The sequence below is a fragment of the Macrotis lagotis genome, chromosome X (genome assembly GCF_037893015.1).
Source record: "Macrotis lagotis isolate mMagLag1 chromosome X, bilby.v1.9.chrom.fasta, whole genome shotgun sequence".
NCBI lineage: Eukaryota > Metazoa > Chordata > Mammalia > Peramelemorphia > Peramelidae > Macrotis > Macrotis lagotis.
This window is the reverse complement of record NC_133666.1, coordinates 16,089,945-16,102,696: the sequence shown is the minus strand read 5'-3', so window position 1 is coordinate 16,102,696 and position 12,752 is coordinate 16,089,945. Positions and strand designations below refer to the sequence as shown.

The window sequence follows — 12,752 nt, the reverse complement described above, 5'->3', positions numbered from 1 at the left end:
GGCCATAGTTGAGCAAAAACACTGTTAATTTGAATTGAGGATTTAAGAGGTTTAACTGAGTGGAAAACTGGATTAAATATTGAACACAAAGTGAAAAACTCCCATATGGTGAAAAGGCTCCCCTGGAAGTATTTATTCTAAGTCCAATAGCCAACTGTTTCTCTTTGCCACCATAATTTTGTATTTCAAGGTGAGCCTGTGCATTGTACACTATTCCAAGAGTGGCAGTGACCAAAGGTGCAGTTAATTGCCCTGTGGGAGCCTGGAAGTTTGACTTGGAACATTCCTAGGGCCTTTGATCATTGGCTGTCAAAAACAACACTTGTTTGGGAATTAGGCTTTCTATTTGACAAGGCCTTTTTTTGTTTCCTCGGCCAAGGCCCAAATGTTGGCTTCGAAGTGATTTGCTGCCCAGCTGGTATCTGACCTGGCCTGCCACTCCTTTCCTCCAGGTGAGCCAGCTCTGTGCGTTTGCCTTTTTGCCTCTTTTCTATGTATCCATGGACACCTTTTGTTTCTCTGTCCCTAGATCTCAGTGATTTGGCTTGTCATCTCTTAGCATTCAGGGGATTTGCCTGTGGGGATCAATTGGTCCACAGGAGTCTTGGGGCAGATTTCCTCATGCCCATTACCTTGGCACCATCATCATTTCCACTTGTCAGGTGTCATTGATTTGCCCATCATACACACAGTCTATCTTATTTATGTGACTTTGACTGCCTGCTTAGGAAGGCTACCAGGTTTTTCCCACCACAAACTAAGGGATACATTATTTTGCATCACTTTGCATAAATTACCATGTTGATTTTCTAGAAACTCATAGGTTACAGGTTAATTTACATAGAACCAAGCATTCAGAAAGCTCAACTTGGAATTTGTCATTCAAAATGAAATAAATCAGGGATGCCTAAAGTCACCTCAGTCAAGCAAAATGGTTCAGACCACTCTCAGAGGAGAGATCCATAGAGAAACATGAGATTATGAAATGTTTTTTTTAGATTCCTATAATCTGAACTGGAAATGACCATTAGAGGTCTTATCCAAAGTCTGACATTCTGATAGATGATCATGCAATGCCTGCTTGAAGACTTTTATTATTTTATTTGGGGGAATTGTATTGTTGTTTAGTCATTTCAGTCATCTCCAACACTTTGTGATTCCATTTGGGGTTTTCTCGGTAAAGATACTCTGGTAGTTTACCATTCTCCAGCTCATTTTACATTTGAGAAAACTGAGGCAAACGGGCAAAAAGTGACTTATTCAGCGTTACACAGCTAGTGTCTGAGGCTAGATTTGAACTCTGAGGCGTGACTCCAGGCCCAGCACTCTATCCAATGAACCAACTAGCTGCCCTTTTAATTTAATTTTGGAATTAAGCAGTTCCAGAAGTTTTTTCCTTATATGGAGCTGAAATCTGTCCATCTGTTATTTATACCCTTTAGTTCTGGTTATCCAGGGATTATTCAGAATGAATTTAATCACTCTTCTGTGTGATAACCCTTCAGATATTTGAAGACACTATCAAGCATTCAATCCAATTTTTAAAAAATTCATCATATGAATTTATTTCAAGTTAGTCTGGTCTGTGATTACAGATTGATTTTGCATCATCTTCACTGAAAACATGAAATTGAAATTCAAAGCACAGCAATCTGCTTATGCAACAAACTACTGAAAACTACCATGTCTGATGGGAAAGAAAATATTTTTTTGACTCGGCTTTAGGAAAAAAACAAAGTATGAATAGGCCATTGTATATCTTATTTTAAATTAATTAACCATCACTTTTGTACCAGATACTAGACTGTTAATTCTCTTAGCCTTTTCTTCCTGAACTATTCCTTAAAACAGAGACCACTGCTAAGATGTGACATGAGAAAATTGGAGATCATTCTTAGAAAACAACACTTTGAAGAGTTCTTCTTTTCATATTTGCACAGGATACACCCCCACCATCACTACCCTCCAGTATATCTTCTGAACTCTTACCCAAGTAATCTTCTGAATGAACTGAACTGATCATATTACTCTCATCTCAGACTTCTTCAGTGTTCCCTCTTCTTCACTGCTTGCTGAATAAAGCATAAATTTTTGACTTCAGGGAGTATGGAGAAATGGAAAGAACATTAGAGTCGGAATCAGAGGGTCTGAGTCCTGGTTTTGCTATTACCTCTGTAACCTTGGGCAAGTCAATTTGCCTCTTACTTCTTCACTTTTCTCAACTGGAAATGAAGGAGTTGGGCTCCATGAACTCTTTTTATTTTATTCTATCTCATTCCTATGAACTCTTAAGGTCCCTTCCAGCTTTCAATCTAGATGCTTGACTATGGCCTTTATACTTTCTGCTCTCTGGTCCCAAGCTTATTCTCAAGGAAAATCTCGTTTCTGTCTTTTTTAAAAAAACATATTTTATCTTTAAATTTTTCCTCCAGCTACATGCAAAAGCAAGTTTGGGGGTGGCTAGGTGGTGCAGTGGATAGAGCACCAGCCTTGGAGTCAGGGGTACCAGGGTTCAAATGTGATCTCAGACACTTAATAATTACCTAGCCGTGTGGCCTTGGGCAAGCCACTTAACCCCATTACCTTGAAAAAAAATGTAAAAAAAAAAGAAAGCAAGTTTCAACAATTACTTCCAAAACTTTGAGTTCCAATTCTTTCCCTTCTTCGCACTCCACTCCTCCATTGAGAAAGTAAATTATTTGGTATAGGTTAAAAATGTGTAACCATGTAAAACATTGCTACAGTAGACTTATTGAAAATGTAAATATGCCCCCCTCCCCAGAAAGAAAGAGAATCTCAAGAAAAATAAAGTGAGAAAAAAGTATGCTTCAATCTGTATTCAGACATCATCGTCTCTGTCTTTTGGTATGGATGGCAATCTTTATCATAAGTCCATCAGAGAAATTGTCTCAATATTTTTTCCCACAGTTGCTTTTGTTAGCTGTATGTCCCTCCATCCTATTTCCCCACCCCCATTTATTCTATTCTATTCTCTCTCTCTCTCTCTCTCTCTCTCTCTCTCTCTCCCTCCCTCCCTCCCTCCCTCCCTCTCTCTCCTTTCACCCTGTCCCTCCTCAAAAGTGTGTTATATCTGACTATCTTCTCCCATGATCTTCCCTCTCTTCTATCATCTATACCCCTTTCTCCCATCCCTTTTCACTTTTTCCTCTTGGGTAAGATAGATTTTTATAACCAATTGAATGTGTATGTTGTTTCTTCTCTGAGCTACTTCTTACGAGAATTGAAGATACACTCATTCCCTCTCACCTTCCCTCCTTCCACTCTATTGCAAGTTTTTTCTTACCTCTTTTATGTGAAATATCTTAGCCCATTCTCCCTCTCCTTTCCCTTTCTCCCAGTACATTCCTTTCTCACCCATTAACTCCATCTTTATTATATATTATACCTTCCTATGCAGTTCCCTCCTGTTCTTTGTCTATATATGATCCTTCTAACTGCCATAATAAATGAGAAGGTTCATATCAATTATTGGTATCAACTTCCCCTGTAAGAATACAAGGAGCTAAACATTATTAAATCCTCATAGGTTTCCCTTCCTGTTCCCTCTCTATGATTAATTTGAGCCCTGTACTTGGTCATTTCAACAGGGTAGTTTGAAAGTCCCCTATTTCATTGAATGTTCATCTTTTCCCCTGAAAGAGTACCTTCAGTTTTGCTAGGTAGTTGATTCTTGGTTGTAATCCAAACTCTTTTGACTTCCAGAATATCATATTCCAAGCCCTATGAGCCCTTAATATAGAAACTGTTAAATTGTGTTATCCTGACTATAGTGCCATGATACTTGAATTGTTTCTTTTTGACTGCTTGTAATATTTTCTTCTTGACTTCGGAGTTCTGGAATTTTGCTATAATATTCCTAGGTATTTTTATTTTGGGATCTCTTTTAGGAGGTGATTGGTAGATTCCCTCAATTTCTATTTTTACCCTCTTCTTCTAGGATATCAGGGCAATTTTCCTGGAGCATTTCTTGAAAAATGAAGTCTAAGCTTTTTTTGTTTTTGTTCATGACATTCAGATAGCCCTATAATTTTTTTAAGGTTTTTTGCAAGGCAATGGGGTTAAGTGGCTTGCCCAAGGCCACACAGCTAGGTAATTATTAAGTCTTATAATTTTTAAATTATCTCTCCTGGATCTGTTTCCAGGTCAATTGTTTTTCCAATGAAATATTTCACATTTTCTTCTTGTTTTTCATTCTTTTGGTTTTGTTTTTAGAGTTTCTTGATTTCTCGTGTCATCAGCTTTCCTTAGCTTCATTCTACTTTTGAAGGAATTATTTTTTCCTTTTCCATCTGACCAGTTCTACTTTTTAAGGCTTTTTTCCCCCTCCTCATTGGACTTTTGGACTGCTTTTTCCACTTGACTCAAACTGATTTGTAAGATCTAATTTTCTTCAGTATTTTTTGTATCTCCTTCACCAAGCTGTTGACTCAATTTTCATGATTTTCTCACATCATTCTCATTTCTCTTCCCATTTTTTCCTCTGCCTCACTTACTTGATTTTTCAAAATCTTTTTTGAATTCTTCCATAGCCTGAACCCAACTACTATTTTTGTTGGAGACTTTGGATTCAGAAGCTTTGATTTTGTCATCTTGAGTGTGTGTCTTTTGATCCTTCATAGTACCAAAGGAATTGTCTATGGTCAGATTTTTTTCTTTTGTTGTTTGCTCATCTCCCCAGCCTATGACTTGATTTTAATGCTTTGTTAAGTTGGGGCTCTGCTTCCAAGGTGGAGAATGCATTGTCCCAAACTTCTGAGGGTTTTTGCAGATGTTTTCAGGGACCTACAAGTTCTCAATTCCTCCAAGGTCTTATGAGAGGCTCTGACTGCTCTCCTGCCCTGTGCTCTGGTCTGTGGATGACCACAGGCAATCCCCTCTGCCCTGGAGCTGTGAAGAGGGTCCCTGCTCTGCTGCAGGCCGTAAGCTCTGTTGTACTTTGGCTCCTTTTCCTAAGACTGGGAGACTGGGGTCCCAGACTGAGACCTGGATCTGAGTATGACTGAAACCACAGTGTCCAATCTCAGGGATAGATAGCAAAGAGTTCACAGCCATCTCCAAACCCTCTTACTATCCGTGGAAGCAGCTGCTAGGTGGCTTCCTGATGGATGGCTCCCCAGGCCTGCTTCTGGGCCCATATGGCTGGGTCTGTGCAGAGGCCTGGCCTGATGTGGGTTCCTCTCTCACTCTGGTGCAGGAGAATTTTCCTGCTGACCTTCCCAATTGTCCTTGGCAATCCCTGGGCTGAGAGGTTTGGAAATTGCCAACCACTACCACTGACTGACCCAGGTGCCCTGTGGTCTGGTCCTGGAAGGCTAGAGCCATTTTGCTCTGGTTCAGCCTGTGCTGTGCTGTGGGCCCTTGTTAACCCACTGTAATAGATCTTTTCCCTAGATTTTTTTTTAGGTTTTTGCAAGGCAAATGGGGTTAAGTGGCTTGCCCAAGGCCACACAGCTAAGTAATTATTAAGTGTCTGAGACCGGATTTGAACCCAGGTACTCCTGACTCCAGGGCCGGTGCTCTATCCACTGCGCCATCTAGCTGCCCCATCCCTAGATCTTTCAAGTTGTCTTGAGCTGGAAATTTGTTTCACTCAGTCTCATTGTGGATTCTGTCTCTTTATGATTTGGTTAGAGTCCTTATTAAAAAATATTTGGATCGCTTGGAGGAGAGTTTGTGAGAGTCCCTGCCTTTTCTTTGCCATCTTGGCTCCACCTTTCATTTCTGTCTTTATCTCTTCAATGACCAGCATAATTCCAATATATAGTGGGTGCATAATAAATTCTTATTTACTGGCTGGTTGTTCTTTTCACATCAGGTTGAATGAACACTTGTTGGGAAGGTTGCAGAGGCAATTGATCTTCATGAATGGATCGGACTAGAGGGATCCTGAGGTGCCTTCCTTTTGAAATTCTGTGATTCTATATTTGAACCAAATTGACCTTTTCAGCTAGCATTTATTAAGTGCCCATGGTATGCGAGACACTGTGCTACTTGAGCTCTGCTATTCTTTCCATTCTCATCTTCCAATGCCTTTGCTCAGCTGGCCCTGGTCTTGGGATTGTTTCTCTTGCAGACTCTCCCTTTAAGCTGACCTCTCTTGGGTGGCTAGGTGGTGCAGTGGATAGAGAACTGGCCCTGGAGGTCAGAGGACCTGAGTTCAAATTTGACCTCAGACACTTAATAGTTACCTAGCTGTGTGGCCTTGGGCAAGCCAAGTAACTCCATTTGCCTTGTAAAAATTAAAAAAAAAAAGATGGCCTGTCCTCTGTGAAGACTTTCCAACTCTTAGGTGGAAGTTACTTCTTCCCTCTTCAAATTTCTTCCTACATTCTGCCTTGACCTCTCCCTTTCCCTCTACACAATTCTACTCCTGTTTGTGTGCATTTTTTCACCCTCAGTTCAACAATAATTTCTTGAAGGTAGAGACTCAGTCTTGCTTTTTGTGTCCCCAGTGTTAAGCAGAAGATATCATATATATCAGATGAGTCAAATTATTTCATACAATCACAGACGTTCCAAGTTGGAACATCCAACTTGCATTAGACAAGAATCCTCACATTTAAATAATGGTAATCCCAATTTTGCTTGAAAACGAGCGAGGTGAATCTCACTAACTCCCAAGGCAACCTGTTCAGTATTTGGATAGCGTTATTATTTTTAATTATTAGGAAATTTTTGTTTCCATCACTCCTAAATTTTTCATTTTCTAATTTCTACCCATTGTTTCTGGTTTTAATCAAGTGGAGACAAACTGATATAATCCTTTCTTCTTCAAGAGAGCTCTTCAGTTATTTGAAATACCCCCCCCAAGCTTTTGTTGTTGAGGCTGATCATCCCCAGTTCTTTCTTTATTTTTAATTTAAATTTATTTTTATTAAAGATACTATTTGAGTTTTACATTTCCCTCCAATCTTGCTTCCCTCCCCCCACCCCCCACAGAAATCACTCTGTCAGTCTTTACTTTGTTTCCATGTTGTACCTTGATCAAAATTGGGTGTGATGAGAGAGAAATCATATCCTTAAAGAGAAGAGAAGTCTAAGAGTTAACAAGATCAGACAATAAGCTATCTTTTTTTTTCTAAATTAAAGGGAATAGTCCTTTCACTTTGTTCAAACTCCACAGCTCCTTATCTGTATACAGATGGTACTCTCCTTTGCAGACAGCCCAAAATTGTTCCCGATTGTTGCACTGATGCAATGAGCAAGTCCTTCAAGGTTGAACATCACTCCCATGTTGCTGTTAGGGGGTATAGTGTTTTTCTGGTTCTGCTCATCTCACTCAGGATCAGTTCATGCAAATCCCTCCAGGTTTCCCTGAAATCCCGTCCCTCCTGGTTTCTAATAGAACAGTAGTGTTCCATGACATACATATACCACAGTTTGCTAAGCCATTCCCCAATTGAAGGACATTTACTGGATTTCTAATTCTTTGCCACCACAAACAGGGCTGCTATAAATATTTTTGTACAAGTAATGTTTTTACCCTTTTTCCTCATCTCTTTAGGGTATAGACCCAGTAGTGGTATTGCTGGGTAAAAGGGTATGCACATTTTTGTTGCCCTTTAGGCATAGTTCCAAATAACTCTCCAGAAGGGTTGAATAAGTTCACAGTTCCACCAACAGTGTAATGGTGCGCCAGATTTCCCACATCCCTCCCAACAATGATCATTATCCTTCCTGGTCATACTGGCCCATCTGAGAGGTGGGTGTGAGGTGTCACCTCAGAGAAGCTTTAATTTGCATTTCTCTAATAATTAATGATTTAGAGCATTTTTCATATGGCTATGGATTGCTTTGATCTCCTCATCTGTAAATTGTCTTTGCATATCCGTTGACCCATTTGTCAATTGGGGAATGGCTTTTTGTTTTAAAAATATGACTCAGTTCTCTGTATATTTTAGAAATGTGTCCTTTGTCAGAATCATTATTTGTAAAGATGGTTTCCCAATTTACTACATTTCTTTTGATCTTGGTTACATTGGTTTTATCAGTGCAAAAGCTTTTTAATTTAATGTAATAGAAATCATCTAATTGGTTTTTGGTGATGTTCTCCAACTCTTCCTTAGTCATACACTGCTCCACTTTCCATAGATATGACAGGTAGAATAGTCCTTGATCTTCTAATTTGCTTATAGTATTGTTTTTTAAGTCTATGTCCTGTAACGATTTGGATCTTATCTCGGTAAAGGGTGTGAGGTGTTGGTCTAATTCCAATTATTGCAGCAATTTTTATCAAAGAGGGAGTTTTTATCCCAATGGCCAGACTCTTTGTGTTTATAAAACAGCAGATTACTGAAATCATCTCCTGCTTTTACACCTAGTCTATTCCACTGGTCTACCATCTATTTCTTAGCCAATGCCAAACAGTTTTGATGACTGATGCTTTATTATATAATTTTATATCAGGTACGGCTAAGCCACCTTCTTTTGCACTTTTTTTTTCATTAAGCTCCTGGCAATTCTTGACTTTTTATTTCTCCATATGAATTTACTTACAATTTTTTCTAACTTGTTACAGTAATGTTTTGGAATTTTGATTGGTAGGGCACTAAACAGATAGTGTAGTTTTGGTAGAATTGTCATTTTTATCATATTAGCTCTACCTATCCATGAGCAGTTGATATTTGCCCAGTTATTTAAATCTAATTTAATTTGTGTGAGCAGTGTTTTATAATTGTTTTCAAAAAGATTCTGAGTCTGTCTTGGGAAATAGACTCTCAAATATTTTATATTGTCTGAGGTTACTTTGAATGGGATTTCTCTTTCTAGCTCTTCCTGCTTTATCTTGCTAGACGTATATAGAAAAGTTGAGGATTTCTGAGGGTTTATTTTATAACCTGCAACTTTGCTAAAATTGCTAATTCCTTCCAGTAGTTCTTTAGATGATTTCTTGGGATTCTCTAGGTAGACCATCACGTCATCTGCAAAGAGTGAGAGTTTTGTCTCTTCCTTCCCAATTCTAATTCCTTTAATTTCTTTTTCTTCTCTAATTGCTGCTGCTAACATTTCTAATACAATATTGAATAGTAGTGGTGATAATGGGCACCCTTCTTTCACCCCTGATCTTACTGGGAATGCCTCTAGCCTCTCCCCATTGAATATTATGCTTGTTGATGGTTTCAGATAGATACTGCTAATTATTTTAAGGAACAGTCCATTTATTCCTACACTCTCTAGTGTTTTTAATAGGAATGGATGCTGTACTTTGTCAAAAGCTTTTTCAGCATCTATTGATATGATTATATGATTTATTATGGGTTTGTTGTTGATATAATTGAGTTATTCTAACAGTTTTCCTAATCTTGAACCAACCCTGCATTCCTGGAATAAATCCTACTTGATCATAATGTATTATCCTAGTGATGACTTGTTGCAATCATTTTGCTAAGATTTTATTTAGGATTTTTGCATCTATATTCATCAGGGAAATAGGTCTATAATTTTCTTTCTCTGTTTTAACTCTTCCTCGTTTAGGTAACAGTACCATATTGGTTTCATAGAAAGAGTTAGTCAGAGTTCCATCTTTCCCTATTTTTCCAAAGAGTTTATATAGGATTGGAACCAATTGTTCCTTAAATGTTTGGTAGAATTCACTTGTGAATCCATCAGGCCCTGGAGATTTTTTTAGGGAGTTCAATAATGGCTTGTTGAATTTCGTTTCATGAGATAGGTTTGTTTAGGTATTTAATCTCATCTTCGTTTAACCTGGGCAATTTATATTTTTGTAAATATTCATCCCTTTCACTTAGATTATCAAATTTATTGGCCTAGAGTTGGGCAAAATAATTTCGAATTATTACTTTAATTTACTCCTCATTGGTTGTGAGTTTACCTTTTTCAATTATAATACTAGCAATTTGGTTTTCTTCTTTCTTTTTTTTTAATCAAATTGGCCAGAGGTTTATCAATTTTATTGGTTTTTTCATAATACCAACTTTTGGTTTTATTTATTAATTCAATAGTTTTTTTTGCTTTCAATTTTATTAATTTATACTTTAATTTTTAGAATTTCTAATTTGGTACTTAATTGGGGATTTTTGATTTGTTCTTTCTCTAATTTTTTCAGTTGCATGTTTAGTTCATTGATTTCCTCTTTCTCCAATTTATTCATATAAGTATTTAGAGCTATAATATATGCTCTGAGAGTTGATTTGAATGAATCCCATAGGTTTTGGTATGTTGTTTCATTATTATCATTATCTAGGATAAAATGATTAATTCTTTCTATAATTTGATTTTTGGTCCACTCGTTTTTTAAAATGAGGTTATTCAGTTTCCAATTTTTTCTGTGTCTATATCTCCTTGGCCCAGTATTGCATATGACTTTTATTGCATTGTGATCTGAGAAAGATGTATTCACTATTTCTGCCTTTCTGCAGTTGATCATTAGGTTTTTATGTCCTAGTACATGGTCAATTTTTGTATAAGTTCCATGTACTGCAGAGAAAAACGTTTATTCCTTTCTTTCCCTATTCAGTTTCCTCCATAAGTCTACCATATCTAATTTTTCTAACAATCTATTTACCTCCCTAATTTCTTTCTTGTTTGTTTTATGATTCGATTTATCTAGATCTGATAGCGGGAGGTTGAGGTCTCCCACTAGTAGAGTTTTGTTGTCTAAGTCTTCCTGTAATTCTTTCAGCTTCTCCTCTAAGAATTTGGGTGCTGTCCCACTGGATGCATATATATTCAATATTGAAATGACTTCATTGTCTATGGTACTTTTTAGGGAGGATAAAGTTTCCTTCCTTATCTCTTTTAATGCTATCTATTTTTGATGCTGCTTTGTCTGAGATAAGGATTGCTACCCCTGCTTTTTTACTTCAGCTGAAGCAAAATATATTTTGTTCCAACCTTTTACCTTTACTCTATATGTATCTCTCTGCTGCAAATGAGTTTCTTGTAAGCAGCATATTGTAGGATTCTGGTTTTTAATCCACTCTGCTATTTGCTTACGTTTTAAGGGAGAGTTCATCCCATTCACATTCAAGGTTATGATTACTAATTCTTTATTGCCCTCCATGCTATCTTTCCTCTGTTTGTATTTTTCCCCCTTTCCCCCCTTTTATACACATTCCCCATTCTTTTGTTTCTGAAAGCCACCCCCTTCAGTGTGTTTGCCCTCCTATATCACACCCTCTCCTTTCTTTCCCTTTTCCCTCTTTCCCTTTTACCTTCCCTTCCTTTTGTTATTTCCCCTTATTTCCCCGTCTCCCCTTCCCTTTCTCCGTCACCCTCCCCTTTTCCCCCTTTCCCCTTTTCCCCTTTTCCCCTGTTAATACTTGAAAGGTTAGATGTTTTATAAGTTAAGTGAGTATGTGTAGGTTGACTTTAAGCCAAGTCTGATGAGAAGAAGATTCAGGTGTTTCTCCTCTGCTCCCTTCTTCCCCCTATTACCATAGGTTTTTTGTACTTCTTAGTGTAATGAGAATTACCCCATTCAATCCCCTCAGTCCTCCAGCCTCTTTCCTGTCCCACTTTTTAGGGAGGTAGTATTTTTTTTTTTAGATCATTCTATCTAAGTCATAGAAAATTCTGAGTGTCTGTCCCTTTTATTTCTGTATATTATATCAAATAGAGTCAAAAAGTCCTATAATTTTCAGGTAGCCCCTCCTCAATCTATTCTGAAGGTCAGTGGTTTTGTTGATGAGGTATTTTATATTTGCTTCTATTTGTCTATTTTTTTATTTTGTTTAACTGACTTGCTGTCTGGTGGAGTCATTAGTTTTTGTAGACTCCATTATTTTTTGCCTGGAGGAGTTTTCTTCATTAACCTTTTCAACTCCTTTTCCAATTGGTCAATTCTACTGTTGAAAGAGTTTTCCATTTGACCAATTGAGGTTTTGAGAGAATTAATTTCTTTTTGCATTTGCTCATTTGAGGATCTGGGAGAATTATTCTCATTTTGTAATTGTCCAATTGATGATCTGAGAGATTTATTCTCCTTTTGTGTTTGTCCAATTGTACTTTGTAAGGTTTTGTTTTCTTGTTGCAAGGTATTAATTGTCTCTCCCAAATTTTTAAGCTCCTTCCTTATTTCTTCAAGGAAGTCTTTCTGTGCTGGAGCCCAAATTGTATTCTCCTCCGAGGTTCCAGGTCTCTCTGAGTTGTGGTCTTTCCCTTCCAGGAATTTTTCTATGGATCCACCTTTCTGCTGACCCTTCTTCATTATGTTTAAGACCTTGAGTTGGGGGGGGGGCTGGTTCACCTGGGCTTGGGATTGCTAAAGGCTTTACTGAGTGCAGTTTCTCTGGCTGGCCAGTAGGAGGTGCTGGTTGCCCTCTCTGGAGTGCCTGTGACCTTGGTTGGGAGGCCTTATCCCTTTGCCCGAGGGCAGGAGTTGGAACTATTGAATTCTTTTGCCTTCAATCAGTGGTGGGCTTTACCCTGGGCTAAGGTCATTCCTCAGCTGGGCTGGTTCTTCTGCTCACACACCTGGGCCTGAGGCAGAAGTAGTTTGCCTTTGTTTGGGGAGAGGCCTCTATGCAATGGAGGCGTGCCCTCAGAGTTTCTCAGACCCGAGGAGCCTAGGGATGGTGTCTGCTGTTCTCCTGCTCCAGAACACTTCCCCCAGCCTGGTCTAGGAGCTCCAGGTGGACAGCACCAACACCAGTGCCTCTGTTTCCCCACAGACACAAGCCCCTTTCGTCCAGCCCCACAGCAGATCCAGTGGGTCCGGCTCTGGCGCCCTCAGACTCCTGGTTCCAATTCAGGTGTTAATCTGGCTGTTC

The 12,752-nt window shown here is 38.5% G+C and overlaps 1 protein-coding gene across 1 annotated transcript in view; it reads left to right on the top strand.

Annotated features, from left to right (window-relative positions):
• Window positions 1-12,752, top strand: part of IL1RAPL2 (interleukin 1 receptor accessory protein like 2) — a 1,037,032-nt gene that overhangs the window by 100,703 nt on the left and 923,577 nt on the right. The window lies entirely within an intron of this gene.